This window comes from Emys orbicularis, chromosome 15 (genome assembly GCF_028017835.1).
Source record: "Emys orbicularis isolate rEmyOrb1 chromosome 15, rEmyOrb1.hap1, whole genome shotgun sequence".
Classification (NCBI taxonomy): Eukaryota; Metazoa; Chordata; order Testudines; family Emydidae; genus Emys; species Emys orbicularis.
The window spans coordinates 8,154,045-8,172,760 of record NC_088697.1 but is presented as its reverse complement, the minus strand read 5'-3'; the positions used below and the strand labels follow the sequence as shown (position 1 = coordinate 8,172,760).

The 18,716-nt window shown below is 56.3% G+C and overlaps 3 non-coding genes across 3 annotated transcripts; 2 read left to right on the top strand and 1 right to left on the bottom strand.

The window, feature by feature from the left end:
- The first annotated feature begins 4,017 nt into the window (after positions 1 to 4,017).
- TRNAI-GAU (transfer RNA isoleucine (anticodon GAU)) lies at positions 4,018 to 4,090 on the top strand. Its single transcript has one exon. It is a non-coding gene; the product is annotated as a tRNA-Ile (tRNA).
- A 324-nt stretch (positions 4,091 to 4,414) lies between these two features.
- TRNAF-GAA (transfer RNA phenylalanine (anticodon GAA)) lies at positions 4,415 to 4,487 on the top strand. Its single transcript has one exon. It is a non-coding gene; the product is annotated as a tRNA-Phe (tRNA).
- An 11,282-nt stretch (positions 4,488 to 15,769) lies between these two features.
- Positions 15,770 to 15,863, bottom strand: TRNAI-UAU (transfer RNA isoleucine (anticodon UAU)). The gene is made up of 2 exons: positions 15,826 to 15,863; positions 15,770 to 15,805 (listed from the first exon to the last, which is right to left on the bottom strand). It is a non-coding gene; the product is annotated as a tRNA-Ile (tRNA).
- Between the last annotated feature and the right edge of the window lie 2,853 nt (positions 15,864 to 18,716).

The following is an 18,716-nucleotide window of genomic DNA, read 5'->3' as shown; positions in this document are numbered from 1 at the left end:
GTTTGAATTCCTTTGCATTTAGAAAGATAAGTTCGGTGAGGTAATATTTTTTATTAGACCCACTTCAGTTGGTGAAAGAGAGACGTTTCTGAGCTACACCCAGATCTCTTCTTCAGGAGAATATTCTAAAAATTTGCCCTCCTTTCTCTCTAGTTATCTATTTCTAATTTAATATTCCCTGAGATTTTTTCCATGTCTCACCAATAATAAAATATTAACATAAAATATCCCCACTTTGACCTTTTCTCAAATTTTTAAATATATTTAGAAAAGTTTTGCAGATGTTTCCCGTTTTCTCTCAATTTGTCAAATAACACTATGAAATTCACTCTCATTTTACCTCTTTACCTACTATTGACTATCGATACAAAATTCTTCACATTTTTTCACTTTCCGCTTAACTTTGTTGAAATTAATCCAGAATTCTCCAGATTTCCACCCTTTTCTCTTTGATGACTTAACATAGACATCAGCTGTCAGATTTTGTCTTTTTCCATGTAATTATTAAATGTCTGTTAAAAAGCATCTTGTGGTTGGAGACGTTCCCATGTTTAGCTGCAGCAAGTCCTCCTGTTTTGGAGGGAATTTGTTGCCTTAGTCATTCTCCATCCTGGTGGCTGCAAGGAGTTAAATGGTGAACTTTCTCCTCTCATTTGAGACTCATTTCTTTCCCCTTTATCTTCATTAAAATGTTTTCTGATAAAAGTGACTGGCCCCATATTTAATACACACCAAAGCCAGAGGCCTCCCCCTGTTTGGGGGAACAGTGCTCATGGGACAGTTGGCTGGACCCTTTTCTTTTCCTCAGGGGGCACAGGACGAGGGCTCAGTCTGTGCCTGGCTCCTTGCTGCCCAGGCTGTCCCCAGAGTGGCTGAGAATCTCCATGCTACTGTATTAGCCCCTCACTTTCCCCTCACCATGTTCACCAGCAGTATCCCAAACCCCCATGACGAATGGTCTCCATGAGGGGTTGCTTCGCCCAGTGCTGAGATGGAGTCGTCTCTGGAGCGGGTCCCTATTGGCCGTTATCTGCCAGTCACCGGGCATGGAAATTTCTTACAAAATTTGGCTCCTCCATGCCATCCATTCTCCTGTTAAAGAATCATCACCCAGGGCTCTCCCTCCCCATGTGAATGGCTGGCAGGGGCTGCTGATAACTTTCTATCCATTTATCCATTACTGATATGAAATCACGACAGACTTTGCTTCTCTCCCCATTTTCAAAACTGGAGGAACTTCAGGTTTTGGAGGGAAAACTGTTGCTGTGAATCCTTCTCCGAAGAAGGGGAGGGAATGAGGGAGGAGGAAAGGAAAGATCCCAGTTCATATGAATAACATCACAGCAGCCTACAGCGAAGTGGAAGGGAGGCGTCTTCGAGCCCACGTGTCTCGTCCGTTTCTCCCTTGCCACTTGGGTGGAGGCGGGAAGGGAGCGAAACGTGCCCAGCTGAAGGTTTTTCCCTCGGCCTTGAGGATTGAGCCCGAACCTCCGGCATGGCTAGGTCGGGGTTGTCCTGGGCTCTGTGGGGGGAGGGCTCAGCTGGGAGAAGGGGGAGACTAGGGGAGTTTGTCTCTGATATATAAGGGCTTTGTCAGCGGGAAGCTGTAGGTCACATGCTGGGGGTGACAGGGGGGTTGAGCTGGAGCAGTGTGTGTGTGTGAGGGGGGGGGGGGGGGGTCGCTTGGTAAAAATGAACCTGCCAAGCCTCTCCCTCTGCTGCAGCAAAAGCCTCTCATTTATCTCCTCAACTCCCCTCCATGAAAATCTCCACCCCTCCCCCGGCGCTGAGAGACCCCCTCACTCCCATGGAGATTTGTAATTGTTCTAAGTCTTCCTTGGCCTTGTCCAAACAGTTTTCCCAGACAAATTATCAAGGACATTTCAAATGAGAAAAACAAACCAAACGAGAACTAAAGAAACCCCCACCCCACACAGTTTGGGTCTGAATTTTTCTACTGAAATTTGGAGACAATAAAACTCATCCCTCTTTTGCCCAGAAACCAAAGCTAGACCTCCCCCGCTGTAGCTGTGACTTCTGCTACCGGACCACCAACGCGCTAACTCCTCTTGGGAGACATTTTGCTGCACAATATTGCTGCTATTCCGATTATTGACTCCAGGAAACATTTTCCTTAGCCTGGTTCTGTGTGTCACTGGTTTCTCTAGCAAAGGCCAGTCCCTGGACGCTTGGTCCAGACATCCTCATTCACATCAACCTTCCAGTTAAGAATCATTTCCCATTCCCGCTCTGTGGGAGGGGAGACGTTTCAAAGCGCTCTCTGTGCGACTGCACATGGCTAAGCAAAGAGAACAAACCCCAAATCCCCCCTGTGCTTTGGGAGCCAGGTTCACTGTGTGAATTCTGGATTTCAGATGACTTCAAGCCTGGGCATTGTGATTATTTACCAGTTTCTCTGGCACTGGGGCAGTGTTGTGCTCCCAGCTGTGATGGCCGAGTGGATAAGGCGTTGGAGTCAAAATCTAATACGGTTCCTCTCGGCAGGTTCAAATCCTGCTCACAGCGAGGCTGGTGTTTTAGCCAGTCTCTAACTCGGGCAATACCTCTCTACAAACCCCTGAGACACTCTCAATTCTCTCCCCACCCCAAATAAATCCTCTTCTGCTCCTTTCATAGAGATCCCTGGGACACCACCTCACACTGTGTCCCTGAGGTGTCAGACAAACTGTCAGCACCTGAAGCCTTTGCCAGTCACCTAGCGCCCCATGCCCCATAGATCAGCCATAGCCCTGGCTGCTGCTCCTCTCGCTAGAGTGTGAAAGGAGCCGAGTCAGCGACTCCATGGGTGCTACGGGGCTGCTGCACCAACAGAAAAAAAATCGGTGCTCAGCCCCCACTGGCAGCCAGCGCCTGCCCCCCCCACAGGCCTTACTGACAAGCTCCTCCTCTTCCCCTTCAGCGCCTCCTGCCTGCCAGTGACCACCTAGTGCTGTGCAGGAGGCACTGGCGGGGGAGGGAGGGAGGGGAATGGGGCAGGAAGGTGCAGGGCGGGGAGAAACGGGACAGCGGTGGGGGCTTGGGGGAATGGGTGGTGTGGGGGCGGAAAGGGGGGGATTTGTCCCGGGCCCTGCACCCCTCTAGGGACGGCCCTGAAGGGAAGCACTGACTATTACAGTGACAATAAAACTGACCAGCATTGCGGGGGAGACTGAGGGAGCTCAGCACTCATCAGGTCTCTTCTCTCCACCAAGGTGAGCCAGACACTGCTCTCTCCTGGCTCTCATTCTAGCAGCTGGATGCCAAGGAGCGATTTCCCCACAGGAAGTGCATTGAGTGCCCCTGTGGTGCTGGGGGAGCTAGCGCTGCTGCTGGCAGGGGGGTTGATGTCTGCACAGACTCTCAGCTGCCAAGCCGGAGGGGGCACTTGGGAGACTGGCTCAGTGAAGACGGGGGGGTTGACAGAGCAATACAGACGCTCTCCAGAGCATGGAGCAGCATCCGCCCATGCAGCCAGGCCATGAGCATTTCCCACAGCCTGGAGCAGACGGGGAGGCGGCAGCTGCTGTTCCAGCTCCTCGGGGACAGGCCCTGTCAGGCAACAGACACTTCTTACTCACCACAGCTAAGGGCATCGGGTTCCTCCAGTGGGGGTGTGGAGCGGTCGTTCATTTTCCTGTTCGCACTCCTCTGTGGTGTGAAAATTGGGGAGGGGAGGCAGAAGCCCCACTTCCCTCCCTAAATGATGTCCAGTGGAGGAAGCCAGGACAACAGGGTGGGGCGGCAAGTGCTGGCCAGACTTTTACTGCCAGGGTCTAGTGTAACTCAGGGTCCAGCTCAACTTCCTCCCCGCGCCACTGGCCCCCAGTCCCCTTCCACCACCAGGTCAACCCGGGATCTAAGGCAGGAACAGGGTGAGGAAGCAAGTCAAGCTGAGCAAGGCAGGCAAAAGCGAGTCTTGCCTTCCTGGGCCGCTCACAATGACGTCCTTTTTGTGTGCCACGGCTGCAAAAACAGCCGGGACAGAGAAGCAGCAGGCCACAAGACTTTCATACAGCTGCCAAAGTAGCTCAGTTGGGAGAGCGTTAGACTGATGATCTAAAGATCCCTGGCTCAATCCCAAGCTTTGGCAGGTCCTTGCATTCCTCTTTGTGCAGTTTCAGAGTAGCAGCCGTGTTAGTCTGTATCCGCAAAAATAACAGGAGTACTTGTGGCACCTTAGAGACTAACAAATTTATTAGAGCATAAGCTTTCGTAAGTGGGTTGTAGCCCACGAAAGCTTATGCTCTAATAAATTTGTTAGTCTCTAAGGTGCCACAAGTACTCCTGTTATCTTTGTGCAGTGGTGGCTTCCTCTCTTAGAGCGCAGTGGTTCCTTTACCTGATGCAATACCCTTATCTCAAGCTCCCCAACAGAGCCTGGGCTGTTGGCCCACCTGACCTTTTTTTCACAGCTGCTGTAGTAGCTCAGTTTGGAGAGCGTTAGACTGAAAATCTAAAGGTCCCTGGTTCAATCCCAGGCTTTGGCAGCCCTTTCATCTCTCTTTGTGCAGGGGTGGCTTGTTTTCTAGAAGCACAGCGGTGCCTGCACCCAAGGTGAATCCCTCATCTTGGGCTCTGCAGCAAGAAAAGATAGTGTGGGCTTCTGCCCCTAGTTGGCCCACCTGACTCATAACAATGAGGGACGGGAGCTGTCTTTCCCATGCTGCTCTATGTCAGGTCAGTTCTGTGATGGGGTTAGTGAGGGGTTCAATGCCATTGAACTAACCCACTTTCAAGTCACACCTTTGGCTAATCAAATTTCATTTTGCTGAGTGTCCCCCTGTAGGCAAGCCCTGAATTCGACACTCTGATCCGTCTCTTCAGTGCCTGGGGTTTGTGGCGCAGAAAGGGCAGCAGGCCAGAGGCCGGGCAGTGTCTGCAGCAGGCTGAGCAGGCACTTCTAGGGCGTGGGGCTCTCTCACTTTTTATAGCGGGGGAGCTGAAAGCCTGCGAACTGTACCCAGGTGTGTTCACAAGCAGTGTGAAAATGTGCAATTCCTGCTCACACTACATGGGGCAGCACAGCTCCGGGGTTCTCCAGAATCACACAATAATGCGGCTTTGTTCCCACCGCACCTGGAGCTTTTCACAGTGAGACATGGGGGTGCTGCAGCACCCGCCGCACCCCTCGTTCCCGCACCTCTGTTCTCTGCAGGGAACTTGTTATGCCATGAGGGGGGGCAGGGAGACGGTTCAGGAGACCCAGGCCCACACCCCGAGCACTGCAGCTCCAGGGCTGTGCTCGGGATTCATTTCTGCTCTCTGATAAAACTGCCCCAGGCTCTTCTGTCCAACTAATATTTGTCCAGGCTCCCCAGCGCTGTCAGTATCTGTACCGAGCTTTCGCCAGCCCTGCCACAGGAGAGCTGGGCACTCGCCTGCCCTAGGAGAGCCAGGCAGGCCTGAGCGGGGCGGCAAAGTGCACTCAAAGGTGACCCTCGGCCAGTGGTGCCAGAACAATCTGTATAGTGGGGGGGAGGGGTGCTGAGCCACTGAACCAACCGTAACCCCTGGGTGTGATGGAAACACCCCCAGCACCCCCAGTTCCAGCACCTCTGCCCAGGCAGCTCCCCCAGCCTGACACACACACACACAGCCCCTGCACCCACCCCACCACAGGTCTCCTCAGCCCAGAGGTGAGCCCACTGGCAGCTCCGTCCCCAGCCCAGTGGGGAAACAGAACCCCCAGAAATTACCCTGGGACCAGCATGATCTGCCACCACCCCGCCCTGCTCCGCATGTACTCAGTGTGAGTCAGTTTCCCTGTCCCAACGTGTGTTCCCCCCATGTGTCTCTTCTCCTCCCCAGTTCCCTCCAAACCACCCCATTCCCCTGCACCCCGGGCTGGGTCTCTGCCAACCCCCTTCTCCCCTCCTGTCCCCAATACCCCCCTGCCCCTACCGGTCTATGGGGCTGGATCTCTCCCTCCCCCCTTCTCTCCCCATCCCCTCCCCTGCCCCCAATATCCCCCTGCCCCTACCGGTCTATGGGACTGGGTCCCTCCCTCCCCCCTTCTCTCCCCATCCCCTCCCCTGCCCCCAATATCCCCCTGCCCCTACCGGTCTATGGGGCTGGATCTCTCCTCCCCTCATCCCCCCCCTGCCCCCAATATCCCCCTGCCCCTACCGGTCTATGGGGTTGGATCTCTCCCTCCCCCCTTCTCTCCCCATCCCCTCCCCTGCCCCCAATATCCCCTGCCCCTACCGGTCTATGGGGCTGGGTCCCTCCCTCCCTCCCCCCGCCCCCCAGTGTTGCTGGGTCTCTCCCCGCAGCCCCGCCCCTGGCCCGGGGCTCACAGACACTCCCCGCCCAGCTGCTGCTGGCCCCGGAGGGAGCCGGGAGATGGAATCTCATGGAAGGTTCTAAGAATGGCCGCTGGAGCGGAGCCGCGTGCGCTGGGGCTGTAACGTGTGTTGGAGCTGTGACCTGTGGTGACGTGCGCACTCCCCGCAGGCAACTCACTCACTGGAGACCAGAACGACAGAAGGTGTCACGTGTCTGTGGGCGGGGTTATGCAGATGAGCAGTGTCTGGCGGCAGCAGTGAGAGAAGCGAGGTGAACCGAAGGAGGCGGGCAGAGAGAATTCTCTTTGTGTGAACAGAATTCGGGGTGGGGAGTTCGTGCTGTGAGTGCTGGCACCGGAGTCACTTCGGGGCAGTGATTGCCACTGAGCTACGTAGTGACCAAAGATGTGTGAATGGGGTGTGGGGCCTGGCTGGGGGCAGCTCGCGAGGATGTGGAAAGCAGTGGGAGCAAGAGGGCAGCGTGGTGTTGGGAAAGCATGAAAGTGGGTTTTTTTTTTAGCCTTATAACTTAGAGAATTTTTTTCACTTCAAGGTCCCTGAAACAAAGGCAAGGTTTTCATTTCGAGGCCAAAAGACCAAAACATCAAGACACTTGATCACGGCCTTGGATAGACCAAGAGACTACCTACACTTAAATGTGGGGTTTGTGCTTGGTAATTTAGTGCCACATCTGTTTTTATTGGGTGACTTTATGCTTTTTTTTTTATAGCACTATGGTGCATATTCCTAGCATTCCTTATTTGCTGGTGCTTTCAAAAGCTTTTTCATCCCTGTCTAGGTCTGTGCTGGTTTCTTTCTGTGTGTGTCTGATGTGCCTTGTGATCGGATACTTGTCAGCTCCCCTAACTCCTGTCTGTCCCCAGGCATGACATACAGCCTCTTCCTTCCTACCTCGTGTGAGCTTGGCTTTAACACTCACTTCAATAACATTCCCCCCCCAAAGACCAATCTGACACTGAACTGAATGAATCCTTGCTTCCCCCCGCCCCGTTCCCCCAAAGCCCTGCCCCTGCACCGCCCCTTTCCCTGAGGCACCGGCCCTTCCTCTGAGGTTCTGCCCTCACGCTGCCCCTACCCCCGAGGTCCAGGCCTCACATCCCCTGTTCCCCCAATCCCCATTTTTCCCCTAAAGTCCTGCCCTGCCCCGCCCCGCCCCGCCCTTTCCGCCAAGGCACCGCCCTCGCATTGCCCCTTTTCCCCAATACCCTGCCCCTACCCCCGAGTCTCTGCCCCTGCACCGCCCCCTTCCCCCCGAGACCCTGCCCCTGCACAGCCCCTTCCCCCGAGACCCTGCCCTCCCACTGCCCCTTCACCCGAGGCCCCCCTCCAGGGCCGGCTTTAGAAAGTGCGGGGCCCAATTTGAACATTTTCGGCGGAGCCCCGGCAGGGATGACGAAAAAAAAAAAAACAGTAAAAAAAAGCCTTTAATTTCTTAGCAACCAGTTCCCTATAAAAAGTTCTGATTTAAGGAATGTGCCACAGTATGTATTTTTTGTACCAATAGAGTTACCATACATCTGTATTTTCCGGGACGGCGATTTAAGAACCAAAAAGCCTGACATGTCCGGGAAAATACGGATGTATGTTAACCCTACCTAAAGTTCTTTTTTAAAATGATGGGCCTGAACTAGAAATGACCTCGGTTTCATATATGCGGGTCCCCACCACTCCCTGCGGGTGTGCTAGGGTGACCAGATGTCCCGATTTTATAGGGACAGTCCCTATTTTGGGGTCTTTTTCTTCTATAGGATCCTATTACCCCCCCCCCCTCCGGTCACGATTTTTCACATTTGATGTCTGGTCACCCTAGGGTGTGCACATGTGTGGGTCCCAGCTACTCCCTGCCCCCCTCATTGAAGCAGGTGTGCAGGGTTACTGCCCTGGGAACTGCAGGGCACCACTGGACATGAGGCTGGCTGGAGGCAGGGCAGGGGCTGACTGGAGGTAGGGTCTGGCTGCAGGCAGGGCAAGGGGTGCGGGGCTGGCTGGAGACAGGGGTGTGTGGGGTGGGCTGGCTGGCTTCAGGCAGGGCCGCAGGGGGGTGCGGAAGGGGTTGGCAGGGCTGGAGACAGAGGAGTGCGGGACTGGCTGGCTTCAGGCAGGGGGGTGCAGCAGGGGTTGGCTGGTGCGGGGCTGGCTACAGGCAGGGCAGGGGGTGCAGGACTGGTGCGGGCAGGGGGGTGTCTGGGGCTGGCTGGCTTCGGGCAGGGCCGCAGGGGGGTGCGGCAGGGGTTGGCTGGAGACAGGGCCGGGGGTGCAGCAGGGGCTGGCTGCAGGCAGGGGGTGCGGGGATGGCTGGAGACAGGGGCGGGTGCGGGCAGGGCAGGGGGTGCGGGGCTGGAGACAGGGGCTGGCTGCGGGCAGGGCAGGGGATGCGGGGCTGGTGCGGGCAGAGGGTGCGGGTATAGCCCACCCTGTACGGTAAGTGCCCCCTCCCCCTCTGGGATAGCAGCAGCAGCAGCCCGGGGCTCGGGGGCTATTTAAAGGGCCCGGGGCTCCCCTGCTTCCACCGCCCTGGCCCTTTAAATAGCCGCAGGAGCCCTGGGGAAGCGGCGGGGCTCCAGCGGCTATTTAAAGGGCCGGGGCGGTAGCAGCAACGGGAGCCCCGGACTTTTTCAATAGCCCCAGAGCCCCGCAGCCCTACCCCAGGGCTCCAGCAGTGGGGCTCTGGTGGCAATTTAAAGGGCTTGGGGCTCCAGCCCCTGCTAGAGCCCGAGGCCCTTTAAATTGCCCCCTGGGGAAGCCGGGCCACCCGGGTACAGCACACTGGCTCTTGCCGGTACGCCGTACCGGGGCTTGGGTGCGGGGCCCTCTTAGGGGCGGGGCCCGATTCAGGGGAATTGGTTGAATTGGCCTAAAGCCGGCTCTGCCCCCCTCGCACTGCCCCTTGCCCTGAGGCCTCCCCCAGCGACCCAGGAGCAGGCCAGACCTGGAGGCGGGAGACAGAAACATGCTTAAGAAAAAGCCTGCGGGCCCAGACTCCTGCTCTGCCACAGACTTCCCAGGTGCCCTTGGGCACATCACTCAGCCTCTCTGGGCCTCCGTTCTCCCGTCCGGGAAATGGGGCTGGTGGTGCTTCCCGCCCTCGCACGAGCCTGAGAGAACTACCCTGCAGATTAGGAAGATGTTCGGATACTGGGGTAATGGGGGAGGGGCTCAGGGGGAGCATATTAGCACCCTCGTTTGGTATCTGGAGTCTGTTTGGAAACAAAATATTCCCTGAAGTCATTCCAAACCCTGTATTCAGCTATAACCGTGGGAAATATGTAACGGAGCAACGCAGTTTTTTCCCGTGTAGCCAGCACCCGACCTGGCACCAGCCCCCAGCTCTGCCCCCTTCCTGCCACTGTGACCCCATCTCACCTCCTGACCCTGGCTGGGTGTCCCGGCCCCTCGTAGCAGGGGGCTGTCTAGGAGGGCGCAGGGGGATCTCCTTGCAGCCATGAGTGAGTGTCTGGTGGGTGCTGTCACCTCCACCAGAGACCCCCAAGAAACCCACTAGCTTCCTCTGCATGCGGGGGGGGGGGGGGCTCCTACTTTCTGACTTGAGGGGGAGATTCCGTGATGTCACAGCCCGTGGGGGGAGGGGTTCGAATCACGAGCCTGAAGTGGAAGGGCAACCCCCTCCCCTGCTCAGATTCCGCTAGGGGGCTGGGCTGGGATCTCTAGGGAGGGAGACACAGGGAAAAACAGCCACCACTATGGAACCCAGGAGTCCTGGCTCCCAGCCCACTGTGACCACTAGACCCCACTCCCCTTTTAGGCTCACTGCCTCTTCTATCCACCCCCTCCCCAACACCTGTCCATCCCTTTGCTACAGGTTTCTGGGGTGTCACCCCTGCTCTGCACTCCCCCAGTGCAGCCAAAGGCCTTCCCTCCCCACAACCACATATCCTCTCCCCCCTCGTGCTGGATCATCTGCTTGGCCCCCCACCCGTTCTCGGGGCGCACTGTGCAGCGTGGCTTGGGATTGTGCAAGGGCCCAGCACCAGGCAATGCAGAACGGAAACCACAGGCCCTGCCCAGCCCCACCGGAGCTGCCCTCCAGGTGCATCGGAGCCCAGCACCCTGAACCTGTGCCTTCCTGCCCCACAGGGGGCGAGCTGCAGCCCCCGCCACACTCTGCAGAGGGGAGAAGGATCAGGCCAGCCAGCCCATTTAGGATGGGGGAATCACCACCTCTTTTTCTCCACAGCCACTGCCTATCAGCAGGATTCCTCCTCCTCCTCCCTCCTGTGCCTCAGTGCGACTAAATCTCCACACCTAGACAGCTGGTCCATCCGCTGCACCCCAATCCCCCATGCCTAACCCTCCTGCCAAAGTCCTGCACCTGGCTCCAGAGAATTAAGTCTCACATGTCTCTTGTGCACAGAGAGTCTTGGCCTCCCTCATTGGGTGATCTGAGTCTGAGAAACACAGTGTCTGTCTTCTCTAAAGAAGTACTTGGAAAGGTTTGTTCCACGTGGCCTAATGGATAAGGCATCTGACTTCAGATCAGGAGATTGAGGGTTCAAGTCCCTTCGTGGTTGTGCTTGTGCCATTTTACCTTTGTGCTGAAAGTCCTGCTCCCTTCAGCACTGGAACCTCTTCTTGACCACTCAGGCCAATCCTCTGGCTTCAGCTACAGTCCGGGAAGGAGTTGGGCGTTGGGCGTCACAAAGGCTGGGGCATGAGCCCCACGTGCTTCCAGTCTAGCCTTTGCCATTCCTGACTTGCCAAAGAAAATGGGCGGCTGCCCGGGCTAGTGTGTAGAGCAGTTTCCTCTTCCAAATGTGCGCCTGTCCCTGTGCTTGAGGGGGCTTCCTAAATAGCGCCTTGGAAGCCTGGGTGTTTCTCTGCTTCTCGCCAGCTGGGGAAAAGCCTCTTGGGGTAAAATCTCCTGCTCCACTGCCAAAGTGAGCACCTTGAGTGGGAACAGTCAGAGGCCCCACCAAGGGTGCTGGCCCTGCTTTCCTACCGTTTTCTGATGTTGGCCACAGAGCATCAGCAGTCGCCCCGCATGCTGGTCTGTGGGTGGCCATCAGTGGGTGTTTGGCATGGCAGGGAGCAGGCTGGCCAGGTGTCTTTGTGGCTGTCTGCTGGCCACACATAGGCATGGCCCTCCCGTCCTCTGAACAGCCAGAAATGCAGAGTCAGTCTGTGCTTAGAGAGCAGAGACACAGGAGACTCAAGACGAGAGGGTGAGAAAGATGGAGAGAGGACCTATGAAGACAGCACACACTACAGGGACACGGCCTGGTTAAGGGAGGTGGAGGCAATTGAAATGTGCTTGGGAGGATGGCGATGAGGGATTGAAAAAAGATCAGATTCAGTGAAAGATGAGACCAAATGAGGGAAGCTGAATGGCAGCTCTACATGGGGTCATACACCCCCCCATGGGCACCTCGAACTGTGCTAGACACAGAGAAAAGGCAAAGAGGGATCCAGCCCCGAATGATCCTCTTCTGGGAGGAGACCCCCTGGATCATTAGGACGTGGGCTGGGAATGGAGTGGAAGGTCCCTCAGCACGAGGAGAGAGAAAGGCCGCAGAGCTAGGGACACTCAGCAATACGAGTGAAAGGGCTTCACCCCCTGCAGCAGCAACAGCTGGGGGCTGCAGGCTTGGCCTGAGCTGCATTGGCAGCAGGACAGGAGGCAGGTTAGGACTGAGATCCCTGGGGAATGTCTCCCTCCTCATCTGGGGCTGGTTTAGATTTAAACAATGATGCAGCCTCTGCTCCTGAGCAAAAGCTCCGGAACCTCAGTGGAAGTGGGGGAGCCACGAGGCCCTGCCCATCTCCAAGGCCCCACCTCTCCTCTTCCCCTGGAGGCCCTGCCCTCAGCCAGGACAGAAGCTGAAGCCAGGCCATGGTAAAAGCCACCTAGGGAGCCCAAGCCACTATGGGGAGCTCCGATTAGGGCCCGGGGTGCCAAAGAGCCTGTGATCATCAGCTGTGGCAGCCAGGAATGCTGCTATGAGTCAACCCAAAGGCTGGAAGGCATCTCTAGCTGGACTCTCAAGTTCAATAGCATGTGGCCATCTGGAACAGAGATCTCCCCTGAGCAGGCATGAGTAGCCAAGCAGGAGGGAAAAGAGAGACTCTTCTACAATTGGGATGGTGAGCAGCAGGACCTCCAGGGTTTCGTAGCAATCTGACACAGCTCCAGCAGATCCTACCAAGCTCTGAACTGGGATTGCGAGATTCAGAGTCCGGAGGGCTGACCATTACACCACAGGACCAGCTGGCTCTGAATTTTTTCTAGAACACCTGTGACCACTAGTATTCATACAGCAGATTTGTCTGCTGCACTCCTTGGTTCTCTCCAGCTGCTCCCTCCCTCGAGACCCTTTCTCCTCCCGCATCACTAGTTCTCGTCTCTGCTCTTACCCCCTCCCCCCCTTTGTTTTCTCAGGGACGTAGGCCCACATTGCTGTGTTGTCCACTATCCCGTTTAACCTTCCAAATCAGCTGGGCCAGGAGCACATTCCCAGGTGGTTCTCCCCTAGGTAGATAGCAGTGATGACTGGTGTGTCCTCACGGGGAACCAGCTCAGAAAAAAAGAGCCAGGAGCTGGTCCCAGCGCATCCCCCATCTGCTGTGTGGAGAGAAAATCACCTCCAGCCCAAGGCCCAGCTGCAAACCCCTGGCTGAATTACAGGCTGTCTTGGAAGCCCACTGCACAATGCTGTGCCCACAAATCCATATCCCGAGCCACAGGTGTACTTCAATATAATCTAAATGAGAGACATGGGGAAGGAAGCAGACAGGGTTAAAACCTGTGGTGCTTATGGCCCACCTCATGCATTGGCCTCCCCTCAGGCAGGGGACTTATAGGCCCTATATCACCTGCACCCTATAGCCTGGATCTCTGATGCCCCCAGACCCAACTGGGGAGCCGCTGTTGCAGTCCCTCTACGGAAGAAGTGGGAGCCATACTCTCCAGTGGCAATATTTCCGAGGTGGATACAGACTCTATGACTCAGGAAGACTGGGGCTTGGCTCTGCATCTCCCCTATCAGGGAGAACAGAGGCTGAGGGGGGCACAAGAAGGGCAAAAGGTGACAAGCAGGAACAGGAGAGATTTTCTTCTTGTTGCACTTCATCAAAATCTCATCCCTGAAAAGCTCCAGCTGGGGGGAAGCTCAGCCCACCACCCACTCAGTGACCTACATAGATACTGTTCCTGCTCCGCCTCTTCCCCAAAGCCCCCACCCCTGCTTTGCCCCCCCATCCCCCCCCACTCCGCCCCTTCCCCTGAGCTACATCCCGGGGGACTGCAGCAGGGATCAGGCCGCCCTGCCCTCACTGGGAGTGACCCCGCCCCAGCCTGCTCTGCTCCATCGGCTCCCAGCCGCGCCACTGGAGAGTGCTGGGGGGCGTTTCCCCCCCAAGTTCCAAGGCTAGGAGCCAGGGGAGCAGAGTGGAGCAGTCTGGGGCCGGATCACTCCACTTCCCGCCATCCTGTGAGTGTGGGGTCAGGCCCACCCTGCAATTACCGGGCGGCGGGAAGTGGAGTGACCTGGCCCCAGCCCGCTCCGCTCTGCTGGCTCGTGCTGGGGGGTGGTTTCCCCCCTATCCCCGTGGAGGCCTGGGGCCAGCTGCCCCTCCCTGTGGGTGGCGGGGGTCGGGATGGCTGTGTAGGGCACCAAAATGTCTAGGGACGACCTTGCATAGATAATTTTTCCACAGGGACCAATGGCTGTTAGAATAGAGATATTCAGGCTGCCTGTACAGGCCTAGACTTGAAGAACTTAGGTGTATTTTTATCACTTAGCTAGTGACAGGGTATAAAACAAAGAATCAAAATCACAGTCTGCCTGTGTCTGGGCCTTGTCTCACTAGGAGAGTCTGAGGCCTTGTTCTTAGGCTAAGGCCTTTGGCTAAGCAGCAGGGGCAGCCATAAGCTGGGAAGCGAACGGTCACATCCTCACATCCCAAACCAGTCACACTGAAATAAGGTGCTATTGGGCTGTCAGGAAGACGATCCTGTCCTGGTAGTGCCCATCGCCACCAGATAAAGAAACAGATCTTAAGAGAGCATCCGGTCTGGCAAGAAATCCCTTCTCAATGGCTGTGGTTGTAAAACCCTCATTTCTGTAGGTTTTATCTTTATGGCCTCCACTTTTCTATTGTCAGTCTGTCTGGTTCTCTAATTGTTTCTGTCTGTAGAATAATTTTGCTAGGTGTAAGTTAATTAGGGGAGTGGGATATAATTGGTTAGAGAATTATCTTACAATATGTTAGAATTGGCTAGTTAAATTTCAGTAAAATGATTGGTTAAGGTAGAGCTGAGAATATTACTGTATAAACTGGGGTCCAACAGGAAGTGGAAGGGGAAATTGGAATCATGCTTGCTAACGGGGGGAACGGGAACAGGGAATGGGGAACAGGGACACAGGCAAGGCTCTGCAGTGTCAGAGCTGGGAAGGGGGACGTGGGGTAAACGCTCTGCGGTGTGAGAACTGGGAAGGGAAATGTGGAACAGACTCTATCGGTGCATAGAGATAAGCCTGACTTGTGTGAAGGGCTTCGGAATCTGCTTGCTTGGAAACTAACCCCACAAAACATCACATTGTCTGCGCTTCGGACTTCTGGTCTTTTGCTGCTTGCTGTCTGCGTAGGGTGACCGGACGTCCCGATTTTATCGGAACTGTCCCGATATTTGCTTGTTTGTCCCGCGTCCCGACCAATGTTAGGTTGGGACACGGGACAAACAAGCAAAAGCTCCGGAGCCTGGAAGTGCTTGCGCCCCCCGCCGCCCCGACTCCACCGACTCCGCCCCCTTTTCCCCCCATTGGCTCCCCCCCAAATTCCTGCCTCTTCCCCAGGCACACCATTCCTCCTCCCTCCACAAGCGCTGGAGGGAAGCCCTGGAGAAGCAGGGGGAGCGCGGTGCTGGGGTGAGTGAGAGTCCGGCCTGGCCCCGCGGGCCACCCCCCTCCTCTCCCTCCAGGTACCGCCCGTCTGAGTCCTGCCTGCGCTCAGGGCCAGGCCTGACTCTCACTCACCCTAGCACCGCGCTCCCCCTGCTTCTCCAGGGCCTCCCTCCAGCGCTTGCGGAGTGAGGAGGGGGTTGTTTTTTTGCTCTGCCGCTGTTTTTTTTTTATTTTTTTGCTACGCCCCCCCCCCCCCTCCCCTCCGGGTCCCGATATTTGACCTGGGTGATCTGGTCACCCTATGTCTGCGTGACAAGAACCAGCGAAGTGGGCAGGGGAAGGGAAAGCCCTCTAGCCATGGCTACCTTGCTCCTCTCCCTCCCAAGGCTCAGGGGTCAAAGGATGGGCAGGACTCCAGGCTCTGCTTGAGGGATCCTGGCACAGGGGCTGGTGCAGGAGAAAGGATTGTAGATTCTGACCTGCACTCTGGAGAGGAGGTAATAGGGGCATTTTTGACTCCTCCCCTCCTCAGTGTCCCCTGGGCTGGAATTCTACATTCCACAGGGCCAAAGGAGTGGGTGAAGCCCGTTGGTTAATGAAAACTAGTGCTCCAGGTGAGGCTTGAACTCACAACCTCAGCATAGCTCCTCTCAGCACTGTCCTATAAGTACTGTGCGCTAACCAATTGCGCCACTGGAGCACCTGTTAATAGGCATTGTCCCAGGCCCCTAGGTTGATAAAGGCAAGGAGTGACCCCAAAACATTGTCAGTGGAGTTGTGAGCGGGTAGCGACAAGTGTTGATTCTTGGTGGGGTGGATTCTTCTTAAGGCTTCCAGGCACCATTTCACCCTTTTGTTCGTCTCTGTGGAATAACAGAGCTGATTACGACTCAATGTAGAGTCTTGCTGCAGATCAACAGATCGGAAATCACTGATAACCAGCTCTAAGCATTAGTCCTGCTTTGGGACTAGGGTGACCAGATCACAGGGATGAAATATCGGGACGCGGGGAGTAGAGCAAAAAAAAAGCAGTTTCGCATTAGCAGGCCTCGGCCGCGCAGCCAGATCACACACAGCGCCCCGGCCGCACGCGCTGCCCTCCCTGCGGAGCCTCCCGCTCCCCGGCCCGCCCTGGGCACATGAGGAGCGTCCCGCCACCGGTGGGGAGCCCCGCGCCTCTCCCGCTCAGTTGCACTCCAGCGGCTCCTTCCTGGCAGGGCGAGCCGCTGGAGTGCAGCCGAGCGGGAGAGGCGCCGGGCTCCCCGGCAGCGGCGGGGAAGTTTATCGGTTCGGGGGACCCCGGCCGGCTCCTCGCCCCTGTCCGCCGGCCAACCCCCCTGGGACAAGTCTCGGCCCCACAGCTCCTCTCCGCTGCGTGTCTCCGGCAGCCCACACCCCCGGGCCGCGCCACCCACCTGGGCCGGAGCCAGCCCCAGCTGCTGCCTGCATGCAGCCCGGGCCATGCCCAGCTAGCCCCCAGCACCCACGGCAACTTTCCCTTCCCCTCCCACGCTCTTGGAAGATGCCCAACCCTCCTCCCTCCACTCCATCCCCCCTCCACATCTCCTCCCTCCATCCCCCTCACATCCCAGGCACGCTGCTGTCCGGTGGCCTCCCTCCAGCGCTTGCCCCGCTGCCATACAGGAGGGAGGAGGAATGCGGGTGGCTTGCTTGGGGAAGAGGCGGGGCCAGGGCAGGGATTTGGGGAGGGATCCAATGGGAGAAGGAGGGGCGGAGTTGGGGTGGGGGGGGGCGCGAGCGCTGGAGAGGAGGGCAAAATTGCTTTTTTGTCCAGCGTCCCAACCAAACATCAGTCGGGACGCTAGACAAACAAGCAAATATCGGGACAGTCCCGATAAAATCGGGACATCTGGTCACCCTATTTGGGACAGTGTCTCTCATGCAAGAAACTGCCCAGTCTGTGCTAGCAGTGAGGCTCCCTCACTAACAGCTGAAATCAGTGAGAGCTGTGTGAAGTGCAGGGACCCAGGGGTGCTTGAACAGGGGGGAACAACACCCCAGGAGGGCTCTGCCTTACCACTTTGTAATGACCGTAAGGGCGAGTGAGGGTGGGGAGGGGGCGGAGAGCAGTGAGCGGAAGGCGGGGTCTTGGGGGGAAGAGGCAGCGTAGGAGCGGGGCCTTGGGGAGAAGGGGTGGTGCAGGGGCGTGGCTTTGAGTGGAAGGGATGGGGCCACTGTTCGGGCTCTGGTGGCCGCTACTTTTAAGGAGCCTGCGCCACTCCTGGTGGGACCGCAAGACATCCCGGAGGAGAGAGAGTGGCCAGCAGAGCGGTGACAGGGTGGAACGGCAAGTGACCGGCAATGTGGCCAGGCAGCAGCTCTTTGTCCCTGCCCCAAAGAGCTGTCAGTCTCCATAGAGAAGCCAGACCCAGGGTATCTAATAGGCATCTCCAGTAGAACACAGACAATAGCCAGGGCCCCAGCTGGGACTTTGAGTGCCCCCCTCTGGCCCCTCTGGCAAGGGGCATGCAGAGTGCTAGTGCCCGCTGGGCATCAAGGGGAAACGTTGGAAGACACAAGACAGCTGAGGGTGTTCACATCTGCAGACCTAGTCACAGCCAGCACTTTACCGTACCCCGTCCCAACCAGGGAACGATTCCTCTGTGTGGAAAACCTCACAACCCCTACGGTGGCAGCTAGCAAAATGATTTATGGGATGGTTTGAATTCAGTAGATGTTGACAGCAGAACCAATGCTCATTAACACTGTCTGTGAACCTGTATCTCTAAAGCTTTACAAAATCCCCATGACTTTCTAGCAAAATATTGTCCTTGTCCTTTGTGATGAGCATGTAGCAGGCAGAGGACGCCCTGGAGATCTTCTGAAATCGAACCCGTTAGAGGAGCTGGCATGCTCAGTACTCAGCCCCAGGCACTCAGGCGTGTGGAGTGGGACACCGGCGCGTGCTCTGGTACTGCTCCAGGCACAGGTGCCATGTTTACAATTTCCGTGGGTTCCACTTTCAGACAATGCTCTGTTCTAACAACGTCTCCTGCCTCTTTAAAGAACATAAAGGTTCTATACTGAGAGTCCCTGGCAAAACTAGTGCTGTCCTCATGAGCACTGACTCCTGCAAAATGACCTGCACACCCACTGCACTCAGGCAATGGCATAGGAAGAGTGTCTCTGAACATGCAAGTGCCTGCAAATGCCGTATCTCTGGCACACCTGGGGCTGCCTGCAGCCTGCTCACAGGAGTTAACAGGTATCAAATGGCATTTTCTCTTATGGCTGCTAAATACACTCGAACACCAGACTGCTGTGCTTAACGTGTTGATGAGCTAGGCTGAGATTTTCAAAGACTTCTAAGGCAATTTGGCTTAATGGATCCAAAGTCCCACTGGATCTGGAGAGCGACTCCCGGAGGCTCCTGCAGATTTCCTTATAGCAACACTCATCCACTTTTGTTCTATTAACATCGCCCATCCCATGTGTTCCTGGGAGCCCTGACAACCAGAATGGGACATCAGTGCATGGTTCTAGTTCTAAACCAGTTGTGATACCAACTGCCTAATACAGGGGTTACTCCAAA